Source organism: Pinus tabuliformis, chromosome 2_1, assembly GCF_031772625.1.
Source record: "Pinus tabuliformis cultivar Carrire ecotype Pingquan chromosome 2_1, CPIR1, whole genome shotgun sequence".
NCBI classification, from domain to species: domain Eukaryota; kingdom Viridiplantae; phylum Streptophyta; class Pinopsida; order Pinales; family Pinaceae; genus Pinus; species Pinus tabuliformis.
This window is the reverse complement of record NC_142299.1, coordinates 849,918,270-849,928,433: the sequence shown is the minus strand read 5'-3', so window position 1 is coordinate 849,928,433 and position 10,164 is coordinate 849,918,270. Positions and strand designations below refer to the sequence as shown.

General features: G+C 36.5%; 1 non-coding gene across 1 annotated transcript; it reads right to left on the bottom strand.

The window, feature by feature from the left end:
- Nucleotides 1-9,350: 9,350 nt before the first annotated feature.
- LOC149203321 (U6atac minor spliceosomal RNA) lies at nt 9,351-9,478 on the bottom strand. The gene has a single exon (XR_016254072.1). It is a non-coding gene; the product is annotated as a U6atac minor spliceosomal RNA (small nuclear RNA).
- Nucleotides 9,479-10,164: the final 686 nt, after the last annotated feature.

Sequence of the window (10,164 nt, the reverse complement as noted above, 5' to 3'; positions counted from 1 at the left end):
AGAAATTCTAAGAGTTGGAAGTCCTTTTTCTTGCAACAAAGCAAAATTCTTGTTAAATCTTATAACATGTAGCTCCAGTTCTTTACACTTATTCTCCAACTGCACCATCATATTTTTCTTAGTCAAAACTCTTTTAACTTCCAATACTGTCTTTGTCTTGTCCTGAATGTTTAGCTCCTCAAGCTCATCTTTGTTTTTGGAATTTAACACTCTTATGATTTTTTGTGCTTCTTCTAGCCTATGCTCAATATCAACTTTTGTTTTTTCCACTGCTGCTTTAAATCTATGGACCAGTTCCTCTTGTTCAAAAATTATTTGAATTTGATGGCCACAACTCAATAACATTGGCATTGGTATTGTACCAAATGTTGTGTTTGGCTTCTGCCAACATATGAATAATGATAGATTGATCTTCATACTTCTAAATATGTTGAACCAATTTGAAATTCTTTTGCAATTATTCCAGGTATGCATTATTCGCCTTAATCTTGTCTTCTTCCATCTTGCTGAGTGCTATTGTCAATCTCTCTACATTTGTCAATGATAATTCCCCCAAGGCTTGAGCTAGTTTTTCTGAGGAAACTGAAACTGATGCGTGTGTTGTTATCAGTGTTGTTGATGTTACTGCTGCTTTCCATTGCTCTTTTTCTTTTAGTAGTGCTTCCATGTCTTGTTCCATTTCCTAGATTTGACAATTCTATTCCACTACTATTGTGAATAACTTCTCTTTCTCCATCTCCAAACTAGTGACTTTTTTAGCCTGAAGGTATTTTGTAATTAGAAGTTTGAGATGTTTCATGAGAGCTTGAATGTCTGCATTCTTGATTTTGATTATCTCCTATGTTGCCTTGACATCACTTGGATCATATCGTAGTTTAGTAACTAAATCTTCTAAAGTCTTGATTCTGGTGCCTTTGGCCAGAGAAGACATTCTTTCAATCTTTAACTATGAATGCATATTATTTAAAGAAACCTAATATTTAGAAGCATCCATAGCTGAGCTGGTTAGAGTTGAGTGTATTATCTCACCTGTGTGCTTATGCAAATCAATCTAATCGATTGCATGAACTTGTTTAGTATCAATTGAAAATATTGAGGCCTTGTAATCTTCAACACCTCTGGGGGATGACGTGTTGGGCTCCAAAAAGGCCATTTGAAACTGGCGCTTTTCTGAGTCAAATGCAAACAAAAACCTGTGTTGAGTGGTGGTAGTTTGTTTCTAGAATTCTGAGTATGTTGAAGCTTTGAGAGCTTCATTTTTAAGTTTTATCTCCCTGTACCCTGTAAAAATACTTGGCTCTGGTAGAACTTGAGAGGTAGAAGAGATAGGAGACTCAATTTTCTTTTCTACATATGGGAGAGAGGTGGTAGGGGTGCCTGTCAAAACCAAAGTAGTCTTCTCTTGTACATCTCTTTCTTCTGAAGATTCTTATTGAATGGTGATCACTTGAGGACTAGTCTTGCTATCAGATTTGGTAGTGGCTTGTGGATCCTTCTTCCTTCTCTTGAATACAAAAAAATCTGTAGCTTGAGCTTCTGAGTCTGTGGGGGACATGCTTTCCCTTGGCATTTTGATTTCTTTGTATTTAGAGATATGAGTTTGCAATGAAGACTCACTAAACAACTGCTCTTCAGCCTCCTCCAATGTATTTTCTACCCACTGTTCTTGGTTAGTATATTGTTCTATTTCTAGTCTGGGTGTGTGTGCATATGGAGTGCTCTTATGTTCAACCCTTAGTTTAGAAATTACCCCTAAAGGATCATAGGACCATGTGAAGCTGGGTTTGAATTCATCTATTTTAAAACTGCTTCCACCGCCTTTGTTGTTGCTCTGGTGTTTAAAATGTAAGGACCTACCTGCGCCTTTAGCTTGAACTGTGATTTCTTCTTATTTGGCAAAAAATTTAATTCATCCATGTTCAACATTTGTCTAGCATATTCTAAAGAGAAAATCCTTATTGGCACAAAGATTGGTAATCTATAAGGAGGGAGCTCACATCCATAAATTCTGATCTTAGTGTAATTTTGCTATAAATACCCATCTCCAAACTTTCATTGCTCTAAGAGGTGCAAATATTTCTTAATTTCTGGAGATATTCTTGGTATAATATAGTTGCATAGTAGACATAAGGAACTGTAGAGGAATTTATCTACAAAATCAGTGTATGTATATTCTTTTGTATTCTTGCTGACTATGGATGTCCAGTGAATAACTGACATTGGATTGTCCCGTTCATCCATCTTCTGTAGTTGAAATTTAAACCTGACTGCATGGTAAAATAACATGAGATAACCAATACTGGTTGGTGTTTGAACACCCCCTCAACTTTGAACTTCAAAAACTGATCATGCATGATATCTAATAAACACTGACTATAATTAAACAGAAGTGAAGGCTTCTGAACAACTATGAAAACTGATTAAAATCCTAAAACTACTTCTTCAACCCACTGGTCTGTATGATAACCTAACAACCTAGAAACCATAGAGATCACTTGTCTTGACATTTCTGGGAAGATAAAGGGAGAATATGATGGGCTTGTCTTGGGAAATTCAAAATTTTCTGGTAAAAAGCATTAAAAAATGTGAGCTCGCCGGGGGAAAGTAAGCTTCTTGTACAATTCCATTAGTGCATCAGTAGAAAATGAATGCAAGGATGTCTGGGGTTTTATCTGCAAGGTTTGGCAAATACTCTCTGGGGAAATGGAAAAGGGGACCTCATTATTATGGGAAATCATTGCTTTTTGGCTTGGGAGGTATTTGAAATGACACTAGGTAGAGAATTCGGGGAAGAAATGAGTTTGTGGACAGGTAAACTAGGGAAGGAAGGAATCCCAGATGCTCAAATCGTCACTCTGGTCCAAGTATTTTTGTTTAGCCCAATTGTGAAGCTCATAGAGGTCTAATTCACATTGTGTCTACGCAATTTTGTATTGGGTATCTATCAATGGAGTTCTATAAAGATTGGGGATAGGGGGTACCAGGGGATCCTCTTTAGGCAATTTTCCTTTGCCCTTATGTGAAGACATTTTGAATTACATAGGAAAAATTCAGAATAACCAAGGAATTAGATAGGGGAAAACAATGAACAAGGGATTCCACAGTAGAATCAAGAGAAAAAATACCAGGTAACTTGATCATTTGAAGTTGCAGAGAGGAATTGATTCGCAAGTTCGCACTGGTAACTTGATAATGGCTTGATCCTAACTTGGAAAATTCAAACAAAGTCAAAAGGGAAACATTTGCAGGTGTATGAGGGAGTTTTATAGCTGGAGGAATAGGTGTTATCACATAATTGTTACCATTTTCGGGAGCAAAGCATTTATTCGTAACGTATTAGTTGACGAGAGGAAATTAATGTATAACATTCTTTTACGAATTGGCGGGTGATTTGAAAGGTAACGGTCGAATGACATGGATGGCAGGAGGTGACATGGGTCCAGTTGATTGGTAGAAGGGATGAGAGGTGGGCACGGGGGAAAAAGGAGTGAAGGTGACGACGAAGCAGAGAGTGGCGAGACAATTTTCGAGGGGGTAGGAGTGGTAAATGGTAGATGGAAAGGACCCCAAGAAAAGGCCTAGGATCTGAAACATAATGGGGGGGCAGTATTATTCAAACAAATTTTCAGGACAACCCCCCCCCCCCCCCAACCCCCCTCTTCTGTTAAGTGTCGACAGTGCGGGGGGGGTTCTGAAATCCATCTCCCGTCATTGATCTGGGTGGGGGTTATCGCCACCATTGAAAGGTGCGATAACTTTGTTGAAAAACGACAAACCATCTAGTCATACACTTTTTTTCCTTTTATTTGAAAAATAAAAATTACAATAAAATTATTTTGGCAACATTTACACTTGCGCACCCATACTTTGGGATCTATTTTTTATTTTTCTTATATATACATTTTTTTGTCCCATTTTATTTTCTTTTTATTTTTCCAATTTTTTATTTTCTTTTATAAGCTAAACAAATTTAAAATGAAAAATAATTTTTTAAAATGTCCCAGTGGGATGAATAATTATTAATCATACATGACTCCTATATTTATAAGACCCTAACAGGGTGTATAGCAGCCCAGTGGTTGCAAGTTCCATGGTAGTGTAGTGATTTCAAGTTGTGTAGCAGAGACAATGATTGGTAGAGTGATAATGTTTATGGTAGTGCCAATATTCACTGGTTGTGATTGTAGTTGGTGACAATATATTAATATGCAAATTTAGTAATATATAATGATAGTGGATCCATTTTGAAAATGAGATGAAATAGAGGTCCACAAGGAAGTTGAAGAGAAAAGGTTGGAGCCTCTATCAGGTTGGAGCCTACTCATTGCTGAGGTTGGAGTCAAGAGTAGGTTGGAGCCTACTCATCCTTGAAGTTGGAGCCTCACTAAGGTTGTATCATATAGTGAGCAGTTATTGCATCTTCGAGGTTGGTGCCTCAATCAGGTTGTAGTTTACCGCAAGTGGCAACTTACATAGTTTGGGGGTAGTTTCCTCCCATAGGTTGGGGCCTACAAATTGAAGACTAAGAAGAAGAAGAGTTGGTGGTTTTCTCCCATTTGGGTTTCCACCTAAAAAATGTGTGTCTCCTTTTGATGTGATTCCTTATTGTTTTTTCTATTCATACTACTTATTTGATGATGCATTGTGATAAATAATGATATAATGTTTATGAACATTGCTACATGAGTGTATGAGTTGAGATTGATAAATTGTATAATTGATTCCACACTAATTCACCCGCCCCCCCCCCCCCAGTGTGACTATTGGGCCAACACATGATTTGTGAGGAATATTAATCATTGAACTAGTTGGTTGCCATCTTCTATTGAGGAATATATTGTTCATCTTTGAACTGTTGTCTTATATTGATTAGATATAGAGATGACATTGCTAGTAATCCATTCAGAATTTGAATGAATTTTCATTAATAAAGCTTTTGATGCAATGCATGATATATATATATAATGGGAAGGCCTCACTGAGATTGCATTTTATTTGACATAAACACTAGAGATAATTGGGCTTCCATCTAGTACTTCAATTGTCCACGGGAAGAAACCAAACATAACCTCAAAATGTCCAATGTTATCAATACTAACCACACAACACACATCAAGAAATATATTATTCGATGAGAATGAGAAGTCAACAAGATTGATATGGGTGCAATCGACACTGACATATGATTATTGTCATCGTTGTTGCTACTATAATGTTTGCACAAGAAATAGATGAAAGGGATTGTTAAACCCTAATAGGGTTCTCTCTACTTTTGCGAGGAAAATTTAAGGAGGAATAAGGTTTTCTCCTTTTGATACTTACCTTCTTGGAAAAATTCCAACCTCCTTGGTAATTATTTCCACAAGGAAAGTTGGCTTTGCACTAATATTGGAAGCTAAGGCATACTTATCGGACACCCTGACATTGAGTGGAACAAGAAATGCACCATTCAACATTAGGTCTCCTGCCGATCTCCAATTCCACTACATCCAATCATCGTCTGCTGCATCCATCCTTTTGGTTACCTACAATTCATTCAAGGTTTCAATGTCCAATTCTACTTTGGGAAACAAACATGAACTTGGTAATTACTTATTAGGAATGTTATGATTTTGGTCTGAATCAATAAGAGGGAATCGAGTTCTCCACCTCCTTGGCATCATCATCATCGGGCGCTACAAATATGTTTCCTTCGAATTGTCGTCATTGTCATCATTGAGCCATAATTTGATGTTCTTGGCGTAATTTTGCACAGGAAAACATCTCTATTAAACAATCAACTGTCTCTATTAAAACTTAGATGCATCATTGTTCTAGTCCAATTTCCTTGAAGCTAGGGTGTGAAACCATATCATTTCTTCCTCCACGTATCTTGGGCAAACCGTGCCATTTATTCTTTCACCATAACTGATGTTTCAGATTAGCAGTCTCTAAAAAATCTTTATAGGCATTGGTTTTGTTTTGAACATGCATAAGTTTTAGAAGGTGAAGAGGCATATATTTCAATGCATGTTAAATTCAATTCTCACTAATTATCATATGTGGTTATCAACAACAAACACAGTAAATACTTTATCATAATTTGGTTAAAAAATATTTTAAAAATGGTTTAAACACTAGATTTAGATATGCATGGAAGATATTATTGAAATCTTCATTTGTTGATTGAGAGGAGATGACGAAAATATGCCAACATCTTTCATTCTCAACTCTAGAATTGAAATTTGTAAGAGGAATGCATATTGATGTAATAATAGACATTTTGGTTTTTCAATGCTTAGTTAATTTTTTTCCAACATACTAGACTTATCCCACACCTAATTCTTTTGCTTCTTAATCTAAAGAGAGACATGATCTAATGGCATCTTGTTGGGTTTCTTGTTTTTCTTTATTTTGATTTGGGGGCTTATTTATATAGACCAAAACGGGGACTCGGTCTAATGAACTATAGTTGTGTTTCTTGGGTTCCTTGTTTTTCTTTATTTTGATTATTTTAGCTTCTTAGGGACTATTTATGCAAAACAAAACAAATTTAAGGGAAATGTTTTGAGGATCAGCTTTATAGTATTTTCGGGTTGTAAAACATGGGGAGAGTAAGTTTTTTAATAATAGAATATAAAACTATGAATTTCCTACATCAATCACCCAACATAATAATGAGTTTGAGTAAATAAAATGTCGAACTCAAAAGTTGTGTCTTAAAATTTCTTGTTAAGTAGCCTTAGTAGAGGTATTATTATCCACAAGTATTGTAAGATTCATAAATTCATAGTTAATATAAAATGAGAAAAACATAACAAAAAGCATGAGGATTAATTATCAGAGTTCATGTTTGCCATTCATCTATATAAAATGAACACTTTCGAGAAATCATAAAACAGGAAATCCTAAAATTTTATTCCATTTAATCTCTAATATAATATAATAAATATTATATATTATTAAATAAGTAATGATTAAACTAGAAGGTTGTTAAATCATCCATCAATGAAGGGAAGATAGAGATTTTTTAAAATTATTATGAAAATAAAAAGTAAGTTTCTCATTTTTTAACAAGTTCCTATACTCATTCACGATATGGATTTTTAAAGAAGTTAAATATTTAATTTTAGTATAGATTTTCACAATACTTCACACGTGTGTGTAAATACAAACAATGTTGGATATCGTCCCAAACATCACCCACATCTTTATTATTGAATTTAGAGATTGATTATTAAAGAAGATGCTTAATTCTTATATGCATTTCATGCCATGTCTTTGTTTTTCTTAAAGATCGAAACATGATTGGAGAGAGTGGGTTGAGGAGTGGTATGAGTGGACTAGCAAGATGGAGAGAATTAGGGGGGAGGAGATGAATATTGGGTGAGGATAAGGAATTGAATGGTGAGGAGGTGGAAGGAGGATGAAAGTATTGATGAATAGTTACAAGAAGAGGAGGTCATGGAGGTGTATAGAAATAAATAGGAAGGTAAGGATGGGATGGAAGAGGGTATGAGGAGGGGAGGATAAAGGGCTGAATTAGTTGTGAGACGAGTGAAGGGCAGAGGAAGTGAGGGGTGCATTTGAAGCGGATTTAAAATAGTGGGAGGAGTGGAAAAAGGAGGTAGGGAAAATGAGAAAAAGAAAGATTAGGTAGGGGAGAATATGGAGGGAAAGGAGGTGGGTGAGGGGAAGAGATAGGGAAGTTAAGTAGGAGGAGGAGGAGGAGGAGTGGAGGAAGGAAGGGAGTGGGTATTTGGAGAAGAAAGAAGTTGATGAAGGATAGAAGATTAAGAGGATGAGATGGAGTGGAGGTAGTGGCGGATATGGTAGTGAGGAAGAGGACCATTAAGGAGGAAGAGGAAGAGGTGGGTGGAGGAAGAGGAAGATGTTAGGGATGAGTGGAGCTAGAGGAAAATGGGGCATTGGATGGGTAGGAATGGGAGAATGAGAATGAGAGGAGGTAAGGGATCAAGTAGTGGGGGTGTAGTGTGTGTGGGTGAGGAGAGGGGGTGAGGGAGGAAATGGTCCAATGAGAAGAAGGAATACAGGGATGGTTGGAGTTGGATAGAAATGGGGTATGGGAAGGGGATAAATAAGAAGAAGGAATATAGGGATGGTTGGAGTTTGATAGAAATGGGGTATGAGAAGGGGATAAATAGGATATAGTTTTGTGGAGAGAAAACGGTGGGGGTGGAAGTCAAGGATAAGGTGTGAGAAAAGTAGAGGGTGGGAATGGTTTTAGAGGGATTGTAAAATTATGGGAAGAGCAAAGCAAGAAGATAAAATGATAAGTGGTGGGATAGGGGAATGAGGAGTGGAATTAAAGGGGGACAAGAAAGATATGGAGGTTTAAAGTGAAAGAGGGAAAGACGAGAAAGAGGAGGAAAGTAGGAGGGATGAGTAGAAGTGGGGTAGCAAGTGTAAATTAGGTGAGGGACAGGTGGAAGGGGAGAAAGAGGATAAGGAAGGAGGGAAAGGAGTGGAATGATTCCAGAAGAAGGGGAGGAGCAGTGGAGGGAGAGTAGACATTTTGGTGTGTTAAAGAGAGGGGTAGATGGTGAGAATACATAAATGGATTATCAAGGGAGTGAGTAGTGGAAAGAGAGAGTCAAGACAGTGAATGAGGAGTAAAAGAGTGAGGGATGGTTTGGGGTTGAGGGAATGTTGATTCTCGCATCCCAAGCACATTTACTATTGGGAAAAATGCCTTGGAACTCTGGTGAATGTCACCACCCAAAAGCCCAAAAATCTAACATATACATTAGAAATTCAACAATTTTTTCTATATAGGGAGAAACAAATTTAATGTATAAAAAAATTAATGATCAGGCCTGATCACTATATATCACTACCTAACAACAGTGACATAATAAATAGTGGTTTAACAACGTTAAAAATGTAAGTGACGAAAAACTAGTTTAACAACGTTAAAAATGTAAGTGGCGAAAATCTAGTTTAACAACGTTAAAAATGTAAGCGGCGAAAAACTAATTTAACAACATTAAAAATGTAAGCACAAAAAATCACTCGCTAACAATAGCAACATAATAAATAGCGGTTTAACAGTGTTAAAAGTATTAGAGACGAAATATTTGTGATAAGATCAAGTTACATAATAAATAGTAGTTTAACCACTTAAAAGCATAAGCGGTGAAAAGATCAAGTGACATAATAAATAGTAATTTAACCATGTTAAAAACGTAAGATCAAGTAACATAATAAATTAACCATGTTAAAAACGTAAGATCAAGTAACATAATAAATTAACCATGTTAAAAACGTAAGTGGTAAAAAACTGTTTTAACAAGCAAATGGGGATGGGAATGATGAAAAACTGTTTTAAAAAGCAAAGGGGGTTGGGAGGGAAAAACTTGTGGTAAGATCCACCCCGGTGAAGGGATGGAGAGCCTTAACCGCGTGTGATAAGAAAGTCCGAAGACTGTTCCCGTCCTTGTCGAGGGAGATGCCAACCATCTCTCCTTTCTACGAACACAAAACAAATATGTTGAACGTGAGGAATATATAGAATATTATTTCGTACACGGTGGCAATGTGGGATAAATATGTCGTTTCATCTTAATAAGCAAGAAGAGGTGAGAGAAGGACGGGAAACCACTGCCACAGCCGTGGATGCCGTTGTTGTCGTTAGTCTGCGCCTTCGTTAATCAATCTGTTGGTTACGCACGTCCTTCAAATTTTATTTTCTGGGCACTATGTGGGACGACTTTGCTCGGACCGCCGAGATGGTTTATAAATGATTCATATTTATATTTTTGTAAAGTCTAAATAGTACCATGTAGAAGCAGGAATTTGCCTTGAGTGCCTTGGCTATTCAACCCGAATGGGAGGTCAGTTAACTGCAAACAAAGGAATCTATTTGTGTCAACCGATGAGTAGTGGACTGCAGAGCGTTCTCATGGTGTAGTGGGCCATTATCTCTCTTTATTGGCGCAAATTTCCATAATCATAATAATTAAATAACATTAAAAAAGAAGTGATAAAGAAGCGTAGAGTCCTTGGGAAATAGCCTTTGGAAATATGTAAGTTTAGGTAATGTAAATCACAATCTTTGAATTTGTTAATTTATTTATTTGGAGGACTGCATTGTATGATTTTGGAGAAGAATCAAAATGTAAGTTTAGGTAATGTAAATCACAATCTTTGAATTTGTTAATTTAT